Below are 18,889 nucleotides of genomic sequence, written 5' to 3' on the forward strand. Positions count from 1 at the left end.
TCCTCCCCAATCCCTTTCCCTCTTTTGTACTTTCTTAAAACCTGCTACTTCTCATTTTTTTCCCCACTTTTGATAAAAGGTCATTAACCTAAAACATTGGCCTGAATTTTCACTGAGTCGGGATGACTCTGGAGCCATTTAAAAATGGCAGGCTCATCCCGATTCTGGGGTTCCCCACCCCATTTCTGGGCTGTGTGATTTTTGGGCGTGCCTTTACAGCGTGCGGGCTGGTTCCTGTCAAAAGCCCACATCGGGCATTGCCAACTTGGCCAGATCCATTGCGGAGATGGGCATCTCCTACTCCTCCACAATTTTCATGGAATCGGACCAGGTTTTAAAAGAGTCGTACTTCACAGCCCCTCAAAGGAGTTGTGACCCCCAGTCTGCATGAGGGGGTCTTTTAAAAGACAAGTTCAAAAGGTCCTCCTGATGCTTCCTTTGCCAAGCTTTGCCCTTCCACCCATGCCCCCATGGCTCCTTAAGACCCCCATACTTGGCTAAGAGTCCAGACATCCATTACACTTGTTGAAACAGCTGCACCCCAGAGAAAACATTGTTCAATTGACAGGTCAGGCTCTCTAATCTCTGCAGCCAATTTCACAATGTTTGTTTACCCAAGGTTAAATGGTTTCAAAGGCTTGTGTTTTTTGTCGTTGCTACCCTAAAGAGTCTGGATGATTCGCAATTTTATTAACTTATGTGAAATTACACTTTTTTCAACATAGGAAAAAGTTATGAATGAATTACTTTTTTTAAAGCTTTTTTTTACACATCCTACTGTCACTATAGGGTTCATTGGCTCTATACAGTATATAGTGTGTTAATGGGCATGAAGTGCCAAAGCTTGGCATGGGAGAGAATATGGGGTCGGTGAAAGGGCTGAGCTTAGTAGAGGAGGCATGAGAAGCCATGGGAAGGTGGGGGGCATGGGGAGTGTTTCGAGAGTGAGGGGTGTGAGGAGTGAGAGCTAGGGGTCCTTTAAGTTTGTATTTTAACTGGGACAAAGTTCACACAGCACCGAGGCAGGACTTTTGAACAGCCCACCTTCATACCTGGCAGGTCGTTTGGCTGCCTCCAAACTTTTTCCAAAATCGGCTGGCCCAACTCCAGCCCGCACCCTACCCCCCACCAGCAATGAAGATCCCGCCTTTGTGGGCACTTTCTGCTAAGGCGGGCGAACCAAGCCAGGAATTTTCCTGAATCCCGCTATCCACCCTTAGGATGAAAATCCAGGCCATTAACTCTGTTTCTTTCCTCAAAGACGTTGACTGACCTGCTGAATATTTTCTAAATCTGCATTCTCATGTTAATGACAAATGGTGTGTACTGAAGGAGTGAAATATATGCCACTCACCCAAGTTAAATTGCAATTGAGCTCCTTTAGACATTTTTAACAGGGCATGATTTATAGTGTGCTGTGATTAGCAGTTTGACTTTCATTCTCGTTAATTAATTTGTATTGAGTGAGTGGTGCAGCAGCAAATTAGACCACTCATCATTTTCATTTAGATTTGTTCAATTTGATGATATAAATAAAAATAGCCTTTACAAAAGAGTGCACATCCCACAAAGCAAGGTACCTACCTGTACACTTATCAATATCTCTCCTGTGCTTTCACGATTTATACTTTGAACTAACTGTTCAGAAATTACTTGGCCTCAAATATTGGACACAGGAATAGAAAAGTGTGGATAAAGCATCCTTTTCAAGATGTCACTGGACGGCAGATTCCATAAAAATGGCATCTTACTCTTATGACCAAAAGTTTTAAAGAAAAATAACAGGAACCATGAAAGCCTGAAAAACACTTTCAAGTAAATATTTATCCTTATAGTTTCAGAAATTATGTACAAAGATCTTCCCAATGAGATGATTCAATCAAAGTGAAATGGTCAATGAATATCTGATTTCTGGATTGTACAGTTTGGTTCCAGTGAATCAAAATATCAAAGTGGCAAGACAGGGATTTCAAGTCTGCTGACCTTGGCAACAGGCATGGAATGGAACATCTGAAAATAGCTGACTTTCTGGAGGCAACCATGACATGAATTTAGTGAAATTCAGACCTACCTGCCTGAGGCTCAGCTTTGTGTTTTTTTTCCAGTGAATGTACTCATTGCTCTTCAACTGTCAGACTGGCAGAAAATTGATTTTGTAGGCGCTGGGTTATTTTGCAAGGGACTGCACCACCCTTGGAATATCAAGAGCTTCTTGAACCCAGAAGAAAGCACCTTTCCAAGATTAAGAAAAGACTGTTCTGTGATTTGCAATATATCATTTGGCTTGCTGTTTATTTCCATCGCTACTCTCATGTGAATACATATTGACCTCCAAATTATAGGGTGAATAGTTTGAATGAATGGGTTAACGTTTCTGATAAAATAATGGAGAGAGGAGTATCAAGCAACTTTCTTAGGCATTTACACACAAACATCTGAGGTGCAATTTCAAGGCCATGAAATTACTCTCCTGTGGAACTTTCCAGTAATTAACTGCAAGTCTAAGTAAAACTGCAATGAGTAAATGAGTGTCACTAATCATAGTGGATCAAAGAGCACTGACAGCACAAAAGGAGTTTGTACCAATTTTAATCAACACTTTAATTTACTATATGCACCATAAATAGCAGTAGCCTTAGGTAGCATTAAATCTATTATCTATTGTGAGGTACAAATTACAATTATAAACTGCTCTATCTTCTCAGTTATCTAACCTCTTTAATTAGATTTCAGTCAGGTATCTATTATGCTACAATTTTAATGCTGGGTCATTTATGATTCCCTGCCAGTTACCACAAGCTATCCACTTGTGACACACAAAAATGATGGACACAAATAGACGAGCTAATCCATTAAGCCTGTCCTAGGCTGTGAAGGTGCAACTGAACATTATAATCCACAATGTCTCTCAATGATAGCCGGCTCACAATCTTCTGGGAAAGGCAAAATTTTAAATCTGTGAAAAAAACATCCCAGCCCAATTCAGAGGAGAAATAAATCTCAAAATTTAGGGCTGGATTTTCAGAGTTGGGGAGGCTCCACACTCCTTTAGAAATGGCACATTGGACTCAATTCTATGATTTCAAACCCCATTCCTGGCACCCCCAATTTTCACTAGCGCAGTTGAACCATGTGGGCTGTGAGCCCACGATCTGCACTCCCGACCTGGAGGCTCCATTGTGAGGGTAGGCATCTCATGGAGTTGGGCCTGCTTCTCCATGACTCCTCAGTGATATTAAGAGCCATAGTCTGGATGAGGGAACCTTTTGAAAGGTCTTATCCATGTCCCTTGACAATTCATGCCCTTCTACCCAACCCCCAATGGTCCCTCATACCCTTCATGTCAACCCATGTCCCTCCAGGCAATTCCAATGGCCACTCATACCCTCCATGCCAACTCATGCCCCATCTACCCCCAATGGACCTTCATATCCTCTATTACAACCCATGTCCTCCACCCACCCCCAATGGCCCTTCATCCCCTCTATGCCAACTCATAGCACTTCTATGCCCATTTATCCTTTATAAACTCTATACAGAACCAATGAATCAGATAAGAATGATGACATATGTGGTAAAGCTTAAAATAAACAGCCATTCATAATTTGCTTTAAAAAAACTGTTGTTAATACAACCCTACAAAGGTGTCAATCAACCAGGCCTTTAAAGTGTCAATAGCAGAAACTACAAGCACTTGAGACCTCTTTACCTTGTGTAAGTAAACATTGAGCAGTTGGCAAAACAGATCTAAGAAAATAAGCTGTCAATCAAACAGTGTTTTTCCTAGTGTTCACCTGTTTCAATAGACTAATAGGGGCATGCAAAATGAGGCTTGGCATTGCTTGATTAACAATTATTTTTTTCTTAGATCTCTTTTGCCAATGCCTCAATGTTTATTTACACAAGGTAAAGAGGTGTCAAGTGCTTATAATTTAGGCTACTGATATTTGAAATGAATGGTTCGTTGACAATTTATAACATTGTAGTAACGGCAGTTTTTTTTTAAAGTTATGAATTGTTTTTGTAAAGTCTTTCCACACATGCCATTGTTATTCTGGGGTTGATTGGTTCTATACAAAATGTATACTGGGTTACTGGCATGGAATTGCTATGAGTTAATCTGGAGGGGCTGAGAGGCCAATGGGTTTGGCTGGAGGTGCATGGGTTGGTGCGGAGGCTATGAGGGGCCATTGGGGGGTTTGATGGGAAGTATGAGAATCTGACACAACTCCACAAAAATAACAGGAGGTAAGGAGATGCTTATCTCCATAATGGAGTCAACAAGGTCAGGAATGCGGGATGAGGGCTCATTGCCTGCATTGTTCTTCCATGATAGCATTAGGGGCACCAAAAATTGGGGCAGGAATCCTGGAATCGGGTCAGGTTCACTATTTTTAAAGATCCACGGAATCTCCCTGACTCCTCAAAAGTCCAGTCCATAGTTCCATCCAAGCTCTCCATCTACACCCCATTTAATTTCATACACCTCATTCACCTCAATTAAATCACCCCTCAGCCTTTACTGTTAGAAAGGAAACCACTCCAGCCTATCCATTCTTTCCTCATCATTAAAATGATCCAATCTTGGCAACACCCTGTAAATTGCCTCTGTACGTACTTAAACTATCTCTATTTCCTAATAATAAGCAAGTTGTATTTGTAGGTATAAGGAATGAGCTTTAGCTTTGGAGTTTAAGTTTGATTTGTATTTCTGTATCTCTGTGTTAAGAAAGGTCAAATGGAGTTTTAGTTTCACTTAAAAAGGCTGGTTGCATTTCTAATGAGAAGTTTATGACCCATATAAAGTAAAAGTAAACACACAAGAGTAGAAAGAATGGTGCTGTTGCCTAGCAACAGGGGGCCATATAGGTAGGTTCCTCCCACAGACATACACACGGAGCTAAAGAAACAGCAGTTTTAAGTTCAGTTGAAGCCAGGACCCCAGAGAGACTGGACACTGAAAGAGGGAACTACAAATTTCCCAAAAGAACAAAAAGGTCCCAAGCAAAGAAAAACCCCAAAAATCCAGGAGAGTGGAAGAGGGGACAGTCCAAAGGATTGGATTCAAAGGAAGGACAGGAACCTGGGGAAAGGTCCTGTTAAGTGAAATTAATAGTGAGGGGCAGAGAGAAAGGCTCCAAGCTTCAGATTTAAAGGGACAAAAGCTGCAGAAACCAGATTTAAAGTGAGAACAGCTTGCAAGAAGCAAGGCGGTTCAAAGAGACAACTGAAGGTCTGTAATTCTTTGCTATGGGCATGTGAAACAGTGGTGTACTGTTAAGGCTAAGTTGGTGAGAGACAGTGCATGGAAGATAGCTTGAATACATATGGTGATCCAGGGAAGAGGAACATCAAAAGGAGAGTTCAAAACCCTTGTGTCTGAGAGAAAATGTCAGTTTGGGAGAAGATTCCAAGACAAGGTTTTGGAGAGTGGAGATCGGAAACCCTGTGTAAAGGACGGAATTCAGTGAGACCGGTTGGCTCACAGTTTGACAAGTGTCTAGGGGGAGTTAAGAGAGACCCATGGTTGAGGTGGCATCTGTCACTTGAGGTCAGAGTGTGGTGTGTCTGACCACAGGGTGCCATAGATGTGCATGGACTCTGTATTTCCTGTGAACATTAAAATATAAGATAGCTTTTGCAAATTGTGTTATCCTTACAAATCTGTACACATCTGTATAGTTGTGGGTGAAGGGGTATTGTAATATAGGGTAGAATCTTCAGCTCAGTGAACGGGAGTGGTGGGGAGTGGGGGGGGGGGGGGGGGGGGGGGCTCTTGCCAGGGTGGGGGGGGATGCCCACTTGCCAAGGTGTAAAACGACGCACGGTGACATCGGGCGAGCATCCCGACGTCACTGTGCATCAGTTAGATTTTCAATTCGGTCCCACCGCCCGCACAGGGAGCATTCAGCACTTCCAGGTGCACGTCATGCAGGTAAAATGGCGGCGCCCAGCCAATCGGGGGCACCGATCGGCTGCGCACCTGCCCACGCCTGCCCCTGCACAACCCCACTGACAGGGAAAAAAATTCTCCCCATAGTTCATCTTTCTGAAGTAAATGTTTATTCTTTTGTTAAAAGTTCATCAGCTGACTCCTGTGCCTCTGCTCAGTAGCTACTCTCCACGTATTTACACAGACAAATAAAAGTTAGGATCTATCAAGCTGCGTTCCACTCTGGGGTCTGGCTTGTCCATGGGGTAACCTCAGCTTGGATTGTAACACTTATACATTTCCATATTCTTATGGATAAAAATCATGTATGTTGGAAGTATTTCCCTTCAAAAATGTTGTTATCTTTTGACATGCTTGTAATAGATTTTTGGAGCAAATTGTATTACTTGCCTCTTTAGCCTGTTGCACGACAACCGCTTTCATCGCTAGTGACTTTACTGTGGAACAACAGGCCATGTTCTTTCTATGCTATGAAAATGGTTTTCAATTATGATAATATGCACACCTACCTCATCAAAAGCATTTGTCTGGCTCAGCATGATTAGGTCCTACTGTACCTCCAGGCAAGCATATTCCAATAAAACTGCTTTAAAATTAAATAAATGGTTTGTGGCAGTAATTTTATGGAATACGTACAACATCAGAAAATGAGCATCATTTGGAAATTGAAAATATCCCATTCATGGCAGGCATTGCATAATCCATTTAAAACTCTGGCAATACTACATAAGTTCACACCCAGAATATTTCCCACATCCAATGAGTAAACATGTGGTAACCGCAAACAACTGGATTGTCAGCCATTGTATTATACCTAATCTAATGTAATGTGTGATTTTATGCAAGCTTTGATCATATAGTCACACCTTTATCCTTCATAGAATTATTCTTTCATTCCTGTGCAATAAATGTTTACTAAAACACAAGACAAATAGCCACGGGATGGCATTGAACAAGATTTGCACTAAGTGCGGAAAGGGATGGGTGAAACAATGTTTACCTGCAGGCCGCAATGGCGGGTTTTCATGCCGTACCATCCCAAACCATTCCATTACTTGTGCATTCCTTGGAAACATGCCGTTTCCGCGGCGGGCGGGATCTCATTCGCCCGCCACGCTATCACCTCGCCGCTTCATCGTGACAGGCACCACATTTAAAGTCCAGCTGCATGCACACATCTCAGTGCTTCCAGCCCACGGCAGGGAAAATGTCCATGAAAGGTAAAAAGATTGCAGCTCCCAGGTTTAATGATGCATCACTGGAATGCCATTTGGACATCATGGAAGCCGGCTGTGATGTCCTCTACCCCCACTCTGGCCACAGGAAGGGCAGCAACATTACCACTCCAGCTTGGTAGGCGATGGCAGCGGTGATCAGTGCCAATGCTGCATAGAAGTGATTGGCCATCCAATGCAGATAGAGGATGAATGATCTCAACCGTGCAGTCAGTGTATGGCAACTATCTCATCACTCTAAACGCACACACTCAAGCCCATCACACTTTCACTGGCATCTCACTCACTGCCAGCTCAAGGGACATCACCACTCATTCTCTCACACATACCCTCATATGTCCGGCTGGCCTCATCTCCTCTGGAGGCTGCCTCTTTGGCCCTCACCAGCTTGAGGCTACTTTCACAGATCAACATGTGACCTCACACATACCCTGGGATATCCTCCTTCCCCAGTACAGCTCTCACCCTGCAGCCTCTTTCTTTCTCCCCCTTCCCCAAGTAAGACCTTGCCCTGCAGCCATCGAAAAGGCATCCGCATACGGCTGATCTGGTAGGTGGAGACCTACCCGTGAGCCCCCCTAAAAGTGATGCGGTGCTGTCTGTGAAGCCTGGCGCTGATGACTGCGAGTACTGACCGAAGCAAGGTTGGCAAACAAACCTTGAAGTCCTGAGCGAAGTGCAGCTCGCCAAATGCGTTTCACAGCTGTGCTGTTGTGAAACACATCAGGCAGTGAGTCCGGCGGGCTGGCCTTTTAATGATATGCTGATGTATTACAATGAGGTTCCCAATGTCCGATGGTGAGAAACGTGGTCCACCATTGGCGGGCTGAGTGGACGATTGCAAATTGGTTTCATGTCATCGTGAAACTGATCGCACCATATTGTCCACTCAGGCCACCAAACACCCCAGTGGAAACAAAAACTGTACAGTTTTGCCATTTCCTTAAATTTAAAAAAAACTCTGCCTATGTGACCACTCATAACTGACTCAGAATTATAACTAAATATTTCTGGTCTGAGACCCTGACCAAACAGCTGAATATTCCTTCCAAGGTTTTATTATTAGCAATTCAGTGTAATCTTTAAGGTTCAAGTAATTGTTGATTATATGTAGAGTTTCCACTTTGGGTCCAATTAGCAATCTGCATTGAAATTATGACAGTTATCCAAATTGTTTAAATAGTTCAGATCTCCACTCAAACTCATTTGTAAAATCACACATGTTATGGACAGGGATGAGAAAGAACTGAAGCTTTTCCTTTCCCTTTCCCTTACTGTCCCTAATCAGTGTGTGTTTTGAAAAGGAAGAAGTGTGTTTCTTAACCCCTGAGGGTATGCACAATTTATACAACCAGCAGCAAGCTTTTTGTGGGTTTAAATAAAGAGGATTATTTATTCACACGTTGACCCCGAAAATCTAATGCTACATCATTCGCTTACCCACTCACTCTCTCTCTCACACACAGACACACACACACACCAAAAATACAGGTAAAGAGAACAGTACACTTTTAGAAGTTATAAATAAAAGAATAGTTCATAATTCACATAATTGGCTCGTGTTGGAAAACACAATGTACAGGCCTGATGATGAAGAGGTTTTTTTTTATTCCTGACATGTACTTAGGTGAACTCAATACCTGCAGCCATATATCAGATTCATTTCAGGGTTCTCTCGAAGTGATTGACTTTCTGCAGGTCACAAAGTTAGTTACTTGCAGTCTTATTACCAGGAGGTTGGCCTTCTGTATTGGTGAACTTGAAAAGGAATATGCTTGGCGATTTTATGATGTTGCAGTCTCCAGGTCTTAAGGCATAGATGTCGCTGCCTCTCTGTTGCTGCTGTTTCTGCACTTGTGTCTTACAGTCAAGATTTAAAGACTAAAAGAGAGACCAACAAGGCTGTCTTACCATGTGGTTTCTCACAGTTGCCTTTTCCATATATGATGCTGTCTTTCAGTGAATTTGCCACAACCTGGGCTATTATTTACAGACATTCACCCTGGAGGTTTGGGGCAAACACTGCCTTGGTTTCATAATGATCCATTTAAGTCAGGAACCACCTTTTGGAGGATTTCAGGTGATGAATAATGACATTTCTTAGTCTGGAAGGTGTCATTTTGTCCTTTCTAGGCAGTATGGTAGTTTGAATCCATAGACCAAATCAAGCGACTCTCAGCGTCCATCTTTTGCAACATTTTAATGTCCATTTTTAAAAGAAAATTCAGTTCCGAAGATTCTGCACAGATAACAGTTCATGTTTTAAAAGCTGTGGGTAGGACATGCCTTTACTGGGCATGATGCAAAGATAAAATCATGCATGAACCAACACAATCGGACACTGCTTAGAACTTTTTTTGTATTAAAAGTGTTCCTTGATATAATTTTGACTGGGTCAGTTTTATTAACAGGGTAGAAAATGGGCTTATCACAAAAAAATGTACTTTTAATTAGAATGTCAAACCATCATCAGTAAGTTACTTGATCTTAAATAACTGAGAATATTTCAAAATATACTGAACCATTAGTGTTCAGTCACCAGTTTTAGAAAATTAAATATTTTGTAATATTTAAAATCTATTAAACTAATAAACATCTTTCTTTATTAGTAATTGGTAGCGGTGTAAAAGCAGTTTGACTGACAAGCCAAGAATCATCTTTCCCCTTATCATTCAATATTTTTACCCCTCATACTAAAATTAATTGGCTGCAATCTTACAGTGGAAAAGTGAATAATGGATTGACCCAGCAATGATCCACCTGCTGGGCCAAACCCAGAGGTCATCAGCCAATTCTGATCTCATTCAATCCCCAATACCTCAGCCTCAGCTGTGTGCCTGCCTAGCACATAAATGCTGTTTGTGGCTTCGGTAATATCACAAATGTGGGAATGAGCATTGGCAAAACCAGATAGCTGTATTTATTTTAAATTTGGACATATTGAATTAAACGTTGAAACGATTTGGTATTTTTTGATCAAGTGGCAAACTTCACTAATTACAACAATTTCATTGTATTAAGCACTCCAACAAATTGCACCTCACTCTAACCAATCTACTCTTTTGTGAAGAAACACATTTAGTATCAGTCTAGTATGATCATTATGCCAATTACTTTCATTTCCTTGAGTATCGCATCAATAAATGGCTTCAGTGCAGTTCCCATTAAACACCTTAGTCTGTAGCCTCAATGTTTAATCAGCATTTAGGATCTATTTATTGCTTAGCACAATTAATAGCATTAAAAGTTATCAATTAATTGTTCTTGTTATTCAATTGAGACAATTTTAGGCTTGAAAGCATTTTCTCTTTGAACTATTTGTTTACTAGAGCTTTACCTAAATTGCAACTTGTTAGAATGCCATACTGTTTCGTACTGTGGGCTTGGAACTTATAGCAGTGCAAATATGAATGATATAACTGCATTTACGGAATATGGAACAAGCCTCTCTTTAGTCATTAACTTGTAAACCAAAGACAAATTAAGTACGGTCAATGTGTTATTAATGATAAAAGGTCCAAATAGACCTCACGCCCTCTCTGAACTCCTCTTGTCCCACCCGTTCCCTCGATCATGCTCCTACTATACCACCTAACATCCCTTCCTGATTCCCATGTCAACCAATATTGTTAACAATTCTCTTTCTTCAGGTACCGTCCTTTTACTGAATATTAAATCTGCTGTCATCACCCTGCTCTTCGAACAAAAAACCCTTGATCCCACTGTCCTTGCAAACTACCACCCCATTTTCAACGTCCCTTTCCACTTCAAAGTTCTTGAACACGTTGTCACATTCTAAACCTGCACCTACTTTTCCCGGAACTCCACCTTTGAATCCCTCCAGGTTTACACACCTGCCATGGCTCTTATCAAAGCTACTTCTGTGACAAAGGTAAAATATTTCTCTGCAGTTTTTGACATGGTTGATCACACCATCCTCCTTCAACATCCAACTGGGAAGGGCTGATTCTCACCTGGTTCCATTCTTGTCTATATAACCATAACCAGAGTATCACTTGCCATGACATCATGTCTCACTTCCACACCATCACTTCTCTTATCCCCCAAGGATCTATCCTTGGGTGTTCCTATTGCTCATCTACATGCCTCCCCTCAACAACATAATCAAAACCATAGTGTTGGTTTTCACATGTACTCTGTTGACACCCAGCTCTACCTCACCATCACCTCTCTTGACTCCTGCACTGTTGCTAAATTATCAGACTGCTGGTTCAATGTCCAGTACTGGATGAGAAGAAATATTCTCTAATTAAATAGACTGAAGCCATTGTTTTCAGTTCCCGCCCTAGTCTCCATTCGCTAGCTACCAACTCCATCCCTCTCCCTGGCAAGAGTCTGAGACTAATCTATTCTGTTTGCAGCCTTCATATCATTCTTAACTCTGAGATGATGATCCGACAACATAGTTGCACCATAATACTGCCTATTTCCAAACCCATAAGATTGCCTGACTTCGTCCTTGTCTCAGCTCCTCTGCTGCTGCAAACTTTGTTAATGACTATGTTACCTCTAGACTTGACTGCTCCAATGCACTCTTGGCTGGTCTCCCACATTCTACCCTCTGTAAACTTAAGGCTATCCAAAATTCTACGGCCATGTCTTAACTCGCACCAAGTCCCATCAGCTATCACCCTTGTGCTCACTGACTTTGATTTTGATTTTAAACTTGCTTATTCTTGTTTTCAAATCCTTCCATGGTCTTGTCCCACTCTATCACTCTAATTTCCTCCAGCCCCAAACTCTTCGAGACATCTGTGCTCAACTAATTCTGGGCTCTTGCGCATCCTTGATTTTAATCACTATGTCTTTGCTGGCTGTGCCTTCACCTATCTAGGCCCTAAGCTCTGGAATTTCCCCCCGGCCACATTTTCCTCCTTTAATATATTCCTTAAAACGTGATTTTGACTAAACCTTTGGTCATCTGACTTAATACCTCCTTGTGTGACCTATTGTCATATATTGTTGCATAATGCTCCTGCGAAGTGCCTTGGGACAGCCAAAAAATAAAAAGGACAAAACTAAAGGCTCCTATATCTAAATGCACCTAGCATTCAAAACAAAACAGGTTTACTTATAGCGCAAATAGAAATAAATAAGTTTGATCTGATAGCCAGTACAGAGACATGGCTGCAGGGTGACATAGGGTGCGACCTGAATGTTGATGGGTATAAGATAGTTAGGAAGGACAGGAAGCTAGGAAAATGTGGAAGGATGGCTCTGTTAATTCATTAGTACATTAGAGAGGGATGATCTAATTTCAGGATGCCAGAACATAGAAGCAATTTGGGTTGAGAGGAGAAATGATAAAGGCAAGGAGTCACTTTTAGGAGTGGTGCACAGGCCCCCTAATTGTAACTACATGCCAGGACAGAGTATAAAGGAAAAGATAATGGGAGCTTGTCAGAAGGGTACAGCAATAATCATGGGGGATTTTAATCTACAGATAGACTAGAAAAATCAGATGGGCAAATATAGCCTAGAAGAGGAATTAATAGAATGTTTTTGGGGTAGTTTCTTGGAATAGCACACTCTGGAACCAACCAGAGAACAGGCTATACTAGACATGGCACTGTGCAATGAGATGGAATTAATTGATTACTTCATAGTGAAGGCACCCCTAGGTAGCAGTGATCATAATTTGATTAAATTTTATGTTCAGTTTGAGGGAGAGAAGAGTGGGTCTATAACTAATATTTTAAACTGGAATAAGAGCAATTATGAAGACATGAAATTAAAGCTAGCTAGAATGAACTGGCAAATGAGGTTAAGCGATAGGTCCATAGAGATGCAGTGGCAGATTTTAAAAGGAATATTTCAGAATACGCTGAATAGACACATTCCACTGAGAAAGAAAACTTCCAAGGGGAGAACCCACCATCTGTGGTGAACTAAAAAAGTTAAAGACAGTATCAAACTTAAATAAAAAGTATAGAATTGCACAAAGGCGGGTGGTCAGAGGATTGGACAGAATATAAAGAACAGCAAAGAATGACAAAAAGATTAATAAGGAGAGAAAAATTCGAGTATGAGAGAAAGCTAACTGGAAATATAAAGACGGATAGTAAGAGTTTCTATAATATTTAAATAAGAACAGAGAATAAGTAAATAAAGTGAGTATTGGTCCTATCTGGAGTGCGTCTGGGGAATTAATAATGGAAAGTCGGAAAATGGCGGATGAATTAAACAGGTGCTTTGCTTCGGTCATCATGGTAGAGGACACAAGTAACATCCCAGAAATAGATGTAAATCAGAAAATTGAAGGGAGGGGAGGGCTCAGGAAAATGACAATCACCAGAGAAGTGGAATTAAGTAAATTATTGGAGCTGCGGGCTGACAAATCCTCGGGTCCTAATGGACTTCATCCTAGTGAAATAGTTGATGCATTCATTTCAATTTTTCAAAATTTCCTATTTGCAGGGAAGGTGCCGTTAGACTGTAAAATAACAAATGTAACTCCTTTATTCAAAAATCGAATGAGAGAGAAAGCAGGAAACTACTGGCCAGTTAGCTGAAGATCTGTCAGAGGATGAATATTAGAAGCTATTATTAAAGATGTTATAGCAGGGCACTTGGAAAAGTTTAAGGCAATCAGGCAGTGTTAACATGGTTTTGTGAAGGGGATATCATGTTTAACCAATTTATTGGAGTTCTTTGAAGGAGTCACATGTGCTGTGGATAAAGGGGAATTAGTGGAAGTACTGTACTTAGATTGCCCGAAGGCATTTGATAAGGTGCCACATCAAAGGTTATTGCGGAAAATAAATGTTCATGGTGTTGGGGGGTAACATATTGACATGGTTAGTAGATTGGCTAGCTAATAGGAAACATTCAGTAGCCATAAATTGGTCTGTTTCTGGTTGGAGCAAAGTAATGAGTGGTGTGCCACAGGAATCAGTGCCTAAACTTTTTACAATTCATAGAAATGACTTGGATGAAGGAACAGATGGTATGGTTGCTAAATTTGTTGATGAAACAAAGATAGGTACGGAAGTGAATTGTGAAGAGGATGTAAAGAGGCTACAAATTGACATAAATAGGTTAAGTGAGTGGGTAAAGACCTGGCAAATGGAATATAATGTGGAGAAATGTGAAATTATCCATTTTAGCAGGAAGAATAAAAAAAGAAGCATATTATCTAAATGGTGAGAGATTGCAGAGCTCTGAGATTCAGAAGGATCTGGGCATCCTAGTGCATGGATCGCTAAAGGCTAGTATGCAGGTACAGCAAGTAATTAGGAAATCTGATAGAATGCTATCATTTATTTGAGGGGAATTGAATCCAAAGATAGAGAGGCTATGCTTCAATTGTACAGGGAACTGATGAGACCACATCAGGAATACTGTGTACAGTATTGATCCCCTTAATGAAGGAAGGATGTAAATGTGTTAGAAGTAGTTCAGAGAATGTTTACTAGGCTAATACCAGAAATGGGCAGGTTGTTTTATGAGGAAAGGTTGGACAGGTTAGGCTTGTATCCACTCAAGTTTAGAAGAGTAAGAGGTGACTTTACAGAAACCTTTAAGATCCTGAGGAGTCTTGACAGGGTAGATGTGGAGAGGATGGTTCCTCATTTGGGGGAATCTAGAACTAGGGATCAGGGTTTAAAAATGAGGAGTCTCTTATTTAAGATAGAGCTGAAGAGAAATTTTTCTCTCCGAGGGTTGTGAGTCATTGGAACTCTTCTTCAAAAGGTAGTGGAAGCAGGGTCTTTGAGTATGTTTAAGGCACAGCTAGATAGATTCTTAATTAACAAGGGGGTGAAAGGTTATTAGGGGTAGGTAGGAGGTTACAACTGCCTGAATCTTGTGCTCATCGGGCACGTGCGATTGGCAGTCCTGGAAGTAGATGCAATATGCTTTTCTGGCCGCGATTGGCCCCTGACCACGATTTCACACTTGCTGGCCAATTAATTGGCCGCCAGCATGAAATGCATACTGAGAAAGGTTCAGCACTGCCGGGCGTTGGGGTGGGGCTGGTGGGAGGAAGGCGGGCGCCGAGAGAAGTGAGGGTTTGGGGCAAGCGCTCCCTGAAGGCTGACAGCTGCTGTGGAGCTGCCTCAGGGAGCTGTAGCACTGTAAAAATGAAAAGTGGCCAACAAATTGCTGCAAAATGTGTCAATACTACAAATTCAAGCACCTGATAATAGACCTCATTGCACCTCATCCCTCAAACATCTTCTTTTATTTTATTTAACCCCGGACATTTTATCCCACCCTGGGTGGAGTTTGTAGCGAAAATGAGAAGGCTGTCTAGTCGATTGGCCCATCTGCCAACCATAAAAGTGAATGGGCCACATAAAATCACTGACAACTGGTTCCTTAGGGGCTTAATTGCCCACTCAATTGTTGATGGGTGTGCTTCCAACTCACGCGCGCACCTGTCAACCATAATGTTGTGCGCCAGCGCAATGATGTCGGGATGCACGCCTGATGTCTTCTCACATGATTTCACGCACATTCAATGTAAAATTCTAGCCAATCAGATCAGCCATGATGTTATTGAATGGCGGAGCAGGTTTGAAGGCCTAGGTTGTGTGTTTTCATGCTCAGGACATTTTTTTCATGTTCAGGACCTGAGACAAATATGTTGTTGTTGTTGTTGTTGTTCAAACACACAAATCACAATCCAAAAAATCAATCTTTTGCATTATTGAGGAAGAACCTGTCAATCATGACCAGGGTATTTACAACGTGCTGACAGTAAGAAAAATGGAAGCAAAAAATATCTTCATTACCTAAAATTGGTCAGTGTAACACTCAGGGTAGTCAATAGTTAATTGAAAGGAGGAAAAATAGTTATTTTTAACATTCAGGGGTATAGCATGCAAAAAGATGGGGCTGAATTTCCTCCCCCCTCCCCCCCAACTGTTGGAGGGGGTGGGGATGTTGAAGGGTGGGTGTGCACAGGCGCGCTTCCGATCGGCGCCCCCAATCAGAGGCGCGGCGCCATTTTATGTGGGACGGCCAATTAAGGCCCGCCCAGCATGACTTCTGCACAAAAGCGCTATGCTCGCCCTGTACAGGCTGGGGGGGGGGAGTGGAATCCCAAAATCAAGAGTGCGCTCTTTCACGCATGCGCACGAAAGAGCGCACTCATCTCCCTGAGGCTAGGTGCTGCCTCAGGGAGATTGGCTGTAAATGTAAAAAAGATAAAAATAGAAAAATAAAATTTCCCTAACAGGTCCCCTCATGTGACACTGTCACATGAGTTGGGACATGCCCATAATTTTTACAAAATCTTTATTAAAATTTTTTAAAGCCTACATGAAACCTCATCCCGCCGATGGATGAGGTTTCATGTTTTTTCTAGTTCCCGCCGGGGCTCCTGGCCTGCCCGTCAACATTAAGGTTGGACGGGCAGGTCCTTTAATTACTTAATTGACCTTGTCAATGGCCTCAATTGGCCATCGACAGGCAGCTGATTTTGTTGCGTCCCCGGCTTCCTGAAAATTTAAATGGGGCGTGGTGACGTCGGGAGTTCTGCCTGACGTCATCCCGCGTCATTTTACGCGTCGGTGAGTGGGCCCCGCCCCCGCTTGCTGACGTGTAAAATCCTGCCCATCAAATTGCGAAGTTGTGCGTGATGGATGAATAGTCAACAAAAGGTTGAACGATATCATCCTAAACCTATACTTATAATGCAGACACGTTGCAGATTTGCTGAAAAATATGTTAGTCCTTTCTTCTGGAATTCTAGAAAAAAATCATTCCCACTCAGTAAAAATAGTGTTTAATGCATCAGTTGTAAATTTATATAAATAGCCAAAATTCCAGAAAAATTACGAGCAATCCACGTGAAAATGTTAGAGCTGTTAAAGCACAATGGCCTTGGCCATGAGAGGCAGTGGACATTGACAGGGGGAAGGACCCAGTCTGCCCTGGTGCTGTTCTTACCACAATGGGTTTTGTGCTGTGCGGGCACATTTCATTCTCATGTTTAAATCAGGCAATTGGGAAACTGATTTAAATTAAACAGTTTCTATGTGGGTCTCCTAAGGTTCAGGAAACCCAGCAGTGAAAGGGAGGCAGGGGCTGCCAGCTCAAGAATTTAAGTGTTTCTTACAGCACTCCTTTTTTACAGCACACCTTGTGGGCGGGGAGGAGGGCTAGGATAATCCTCCAGACCATCAAGAAAGCTGTTAGCCTTCCCTCTGGTTTAATGGTCTCTCTATCCTCCATGCTTTGACTTTCTCCCCGACTCCCTGCGCAAGTACCGTTATATTCTCCATGCTGCAATGGCAAACAATCCTCCCTCAAACAACAATCCCTGGACTTTGTCCTCCCAATTGCCTCTCTTTCTGCACCACCACACCCCATGCCCTAATCCTGATCTCTCGCTCCCTTCCCCCATCGTGATTACCGGGGATGGTTTTCAGCAAAATCCGGCCACTGGTGTTCCAACCCAACAGCTGGCCAGCCTGTCAATTATTGATCCGCTGGGCAGAAAACAGAAGAAAAAAGTATCTGATGAAGTCCTGCCATTAAATTCAGCAGGGCCTTTGCATTCCTGGCCTCAAAGCATTCTCCAGCTATTTCCACCACACCCTCCCGGTCTTCCTGTACCTATTCAGTTTGCCTCATTTTTATTGTTCAAAAAATACAAGAAGCCTGTCCTGCAGCAGTCATTTTTCACCCACAGCCCATTAGTGTAAAGAACAGGTGCTCAGCCCTTAAGATGGATTGGATGGCCCACTGGCAGTGTCGGTCAGCCTATTCTGCCTAACCAATCACAGAATTTGCAAGAAATGAAAATCTGTATGAGAAAATATCCAATTTTCTTTTGAAAGTTGCTATTGAATCATTCAGTAAATTCTAAATCAAAGCAACTCTGAATGGAAATAATTCTCCTCATCTCCCCTTGGGTTGTTCATGCACAAATATCAATCTGAAGCCAATTTTACCCTGATGCTCGCAATTTCTTTGTACCCAATCTAATAATTTACTCCTTTGCCTAATTGTAACTTTGATAATTGATCATTCTGAAGTTACTGAATGAGACAGGAGGCTGAGAAAATATATCCTCAATTTCTTTATTTTGGTTACTATTGTAATTTTAAGAGATTACATTCGCAATTACATTTATATTTTATGAAGCTAGTATAGATTTTGATTACCACAGGACTTACGGAGGGAATATATGGATAGAGCAAGATTCTGGTAAGAACGTGCTTGTAAGAATAACCTTCAAATCAGTTTCCATATAAGATATTATCCAGCAAATTTATGTCCATGAAAGTGAATCCTTGTTTTTCTAAAAGATCAATCAGTACAATTTCTACTGGTGACAAGTGAGCCTTACAGTCTATGAGATATCTTTCAACTCTTAAATGTTCAAAAAGGCTGTAACAGGAAGGGCAATAAGTCATAGGAACAGAAGTAGGCTGTTCGGCCCATCAAGTCTGCTCTGCTATTCAATGAGATCATGGCCGATCTGATAATCCTCAACTCCACTTTCCTGTCTTTTCCCCATAACCCTTGATTCCCTTACTGATTAAAAATCTGTCTATCTCAGCCTTGAATATACTTAATGACCCAGCCTCTACAGCCCTCTGAGGTAAAGAATTCCACAGACCCCCTACCTTCTGAGAGAAGAAATTCCTTCTCAACTCTGTCTTAAATGGGCATCCCCTTACTCTGAGATTATGGCCTCTGGTCCTAGACTCTCCCAGAAAATTTGTCA

Source organism: Cetorhinus maximus, chromosome 7, assembly GCF_964194155.1.
Source record: "Cetorhinus maximus chromosome 7, sCetMax3.hap1.1, whole genome shotgun sequence".
NCBI lineage: Eukaryota > Metazoa > Chordata > Chondrichthyes > Lamniformes > Cetorhinidae > Cetorhinus > Cetorhinus maximus.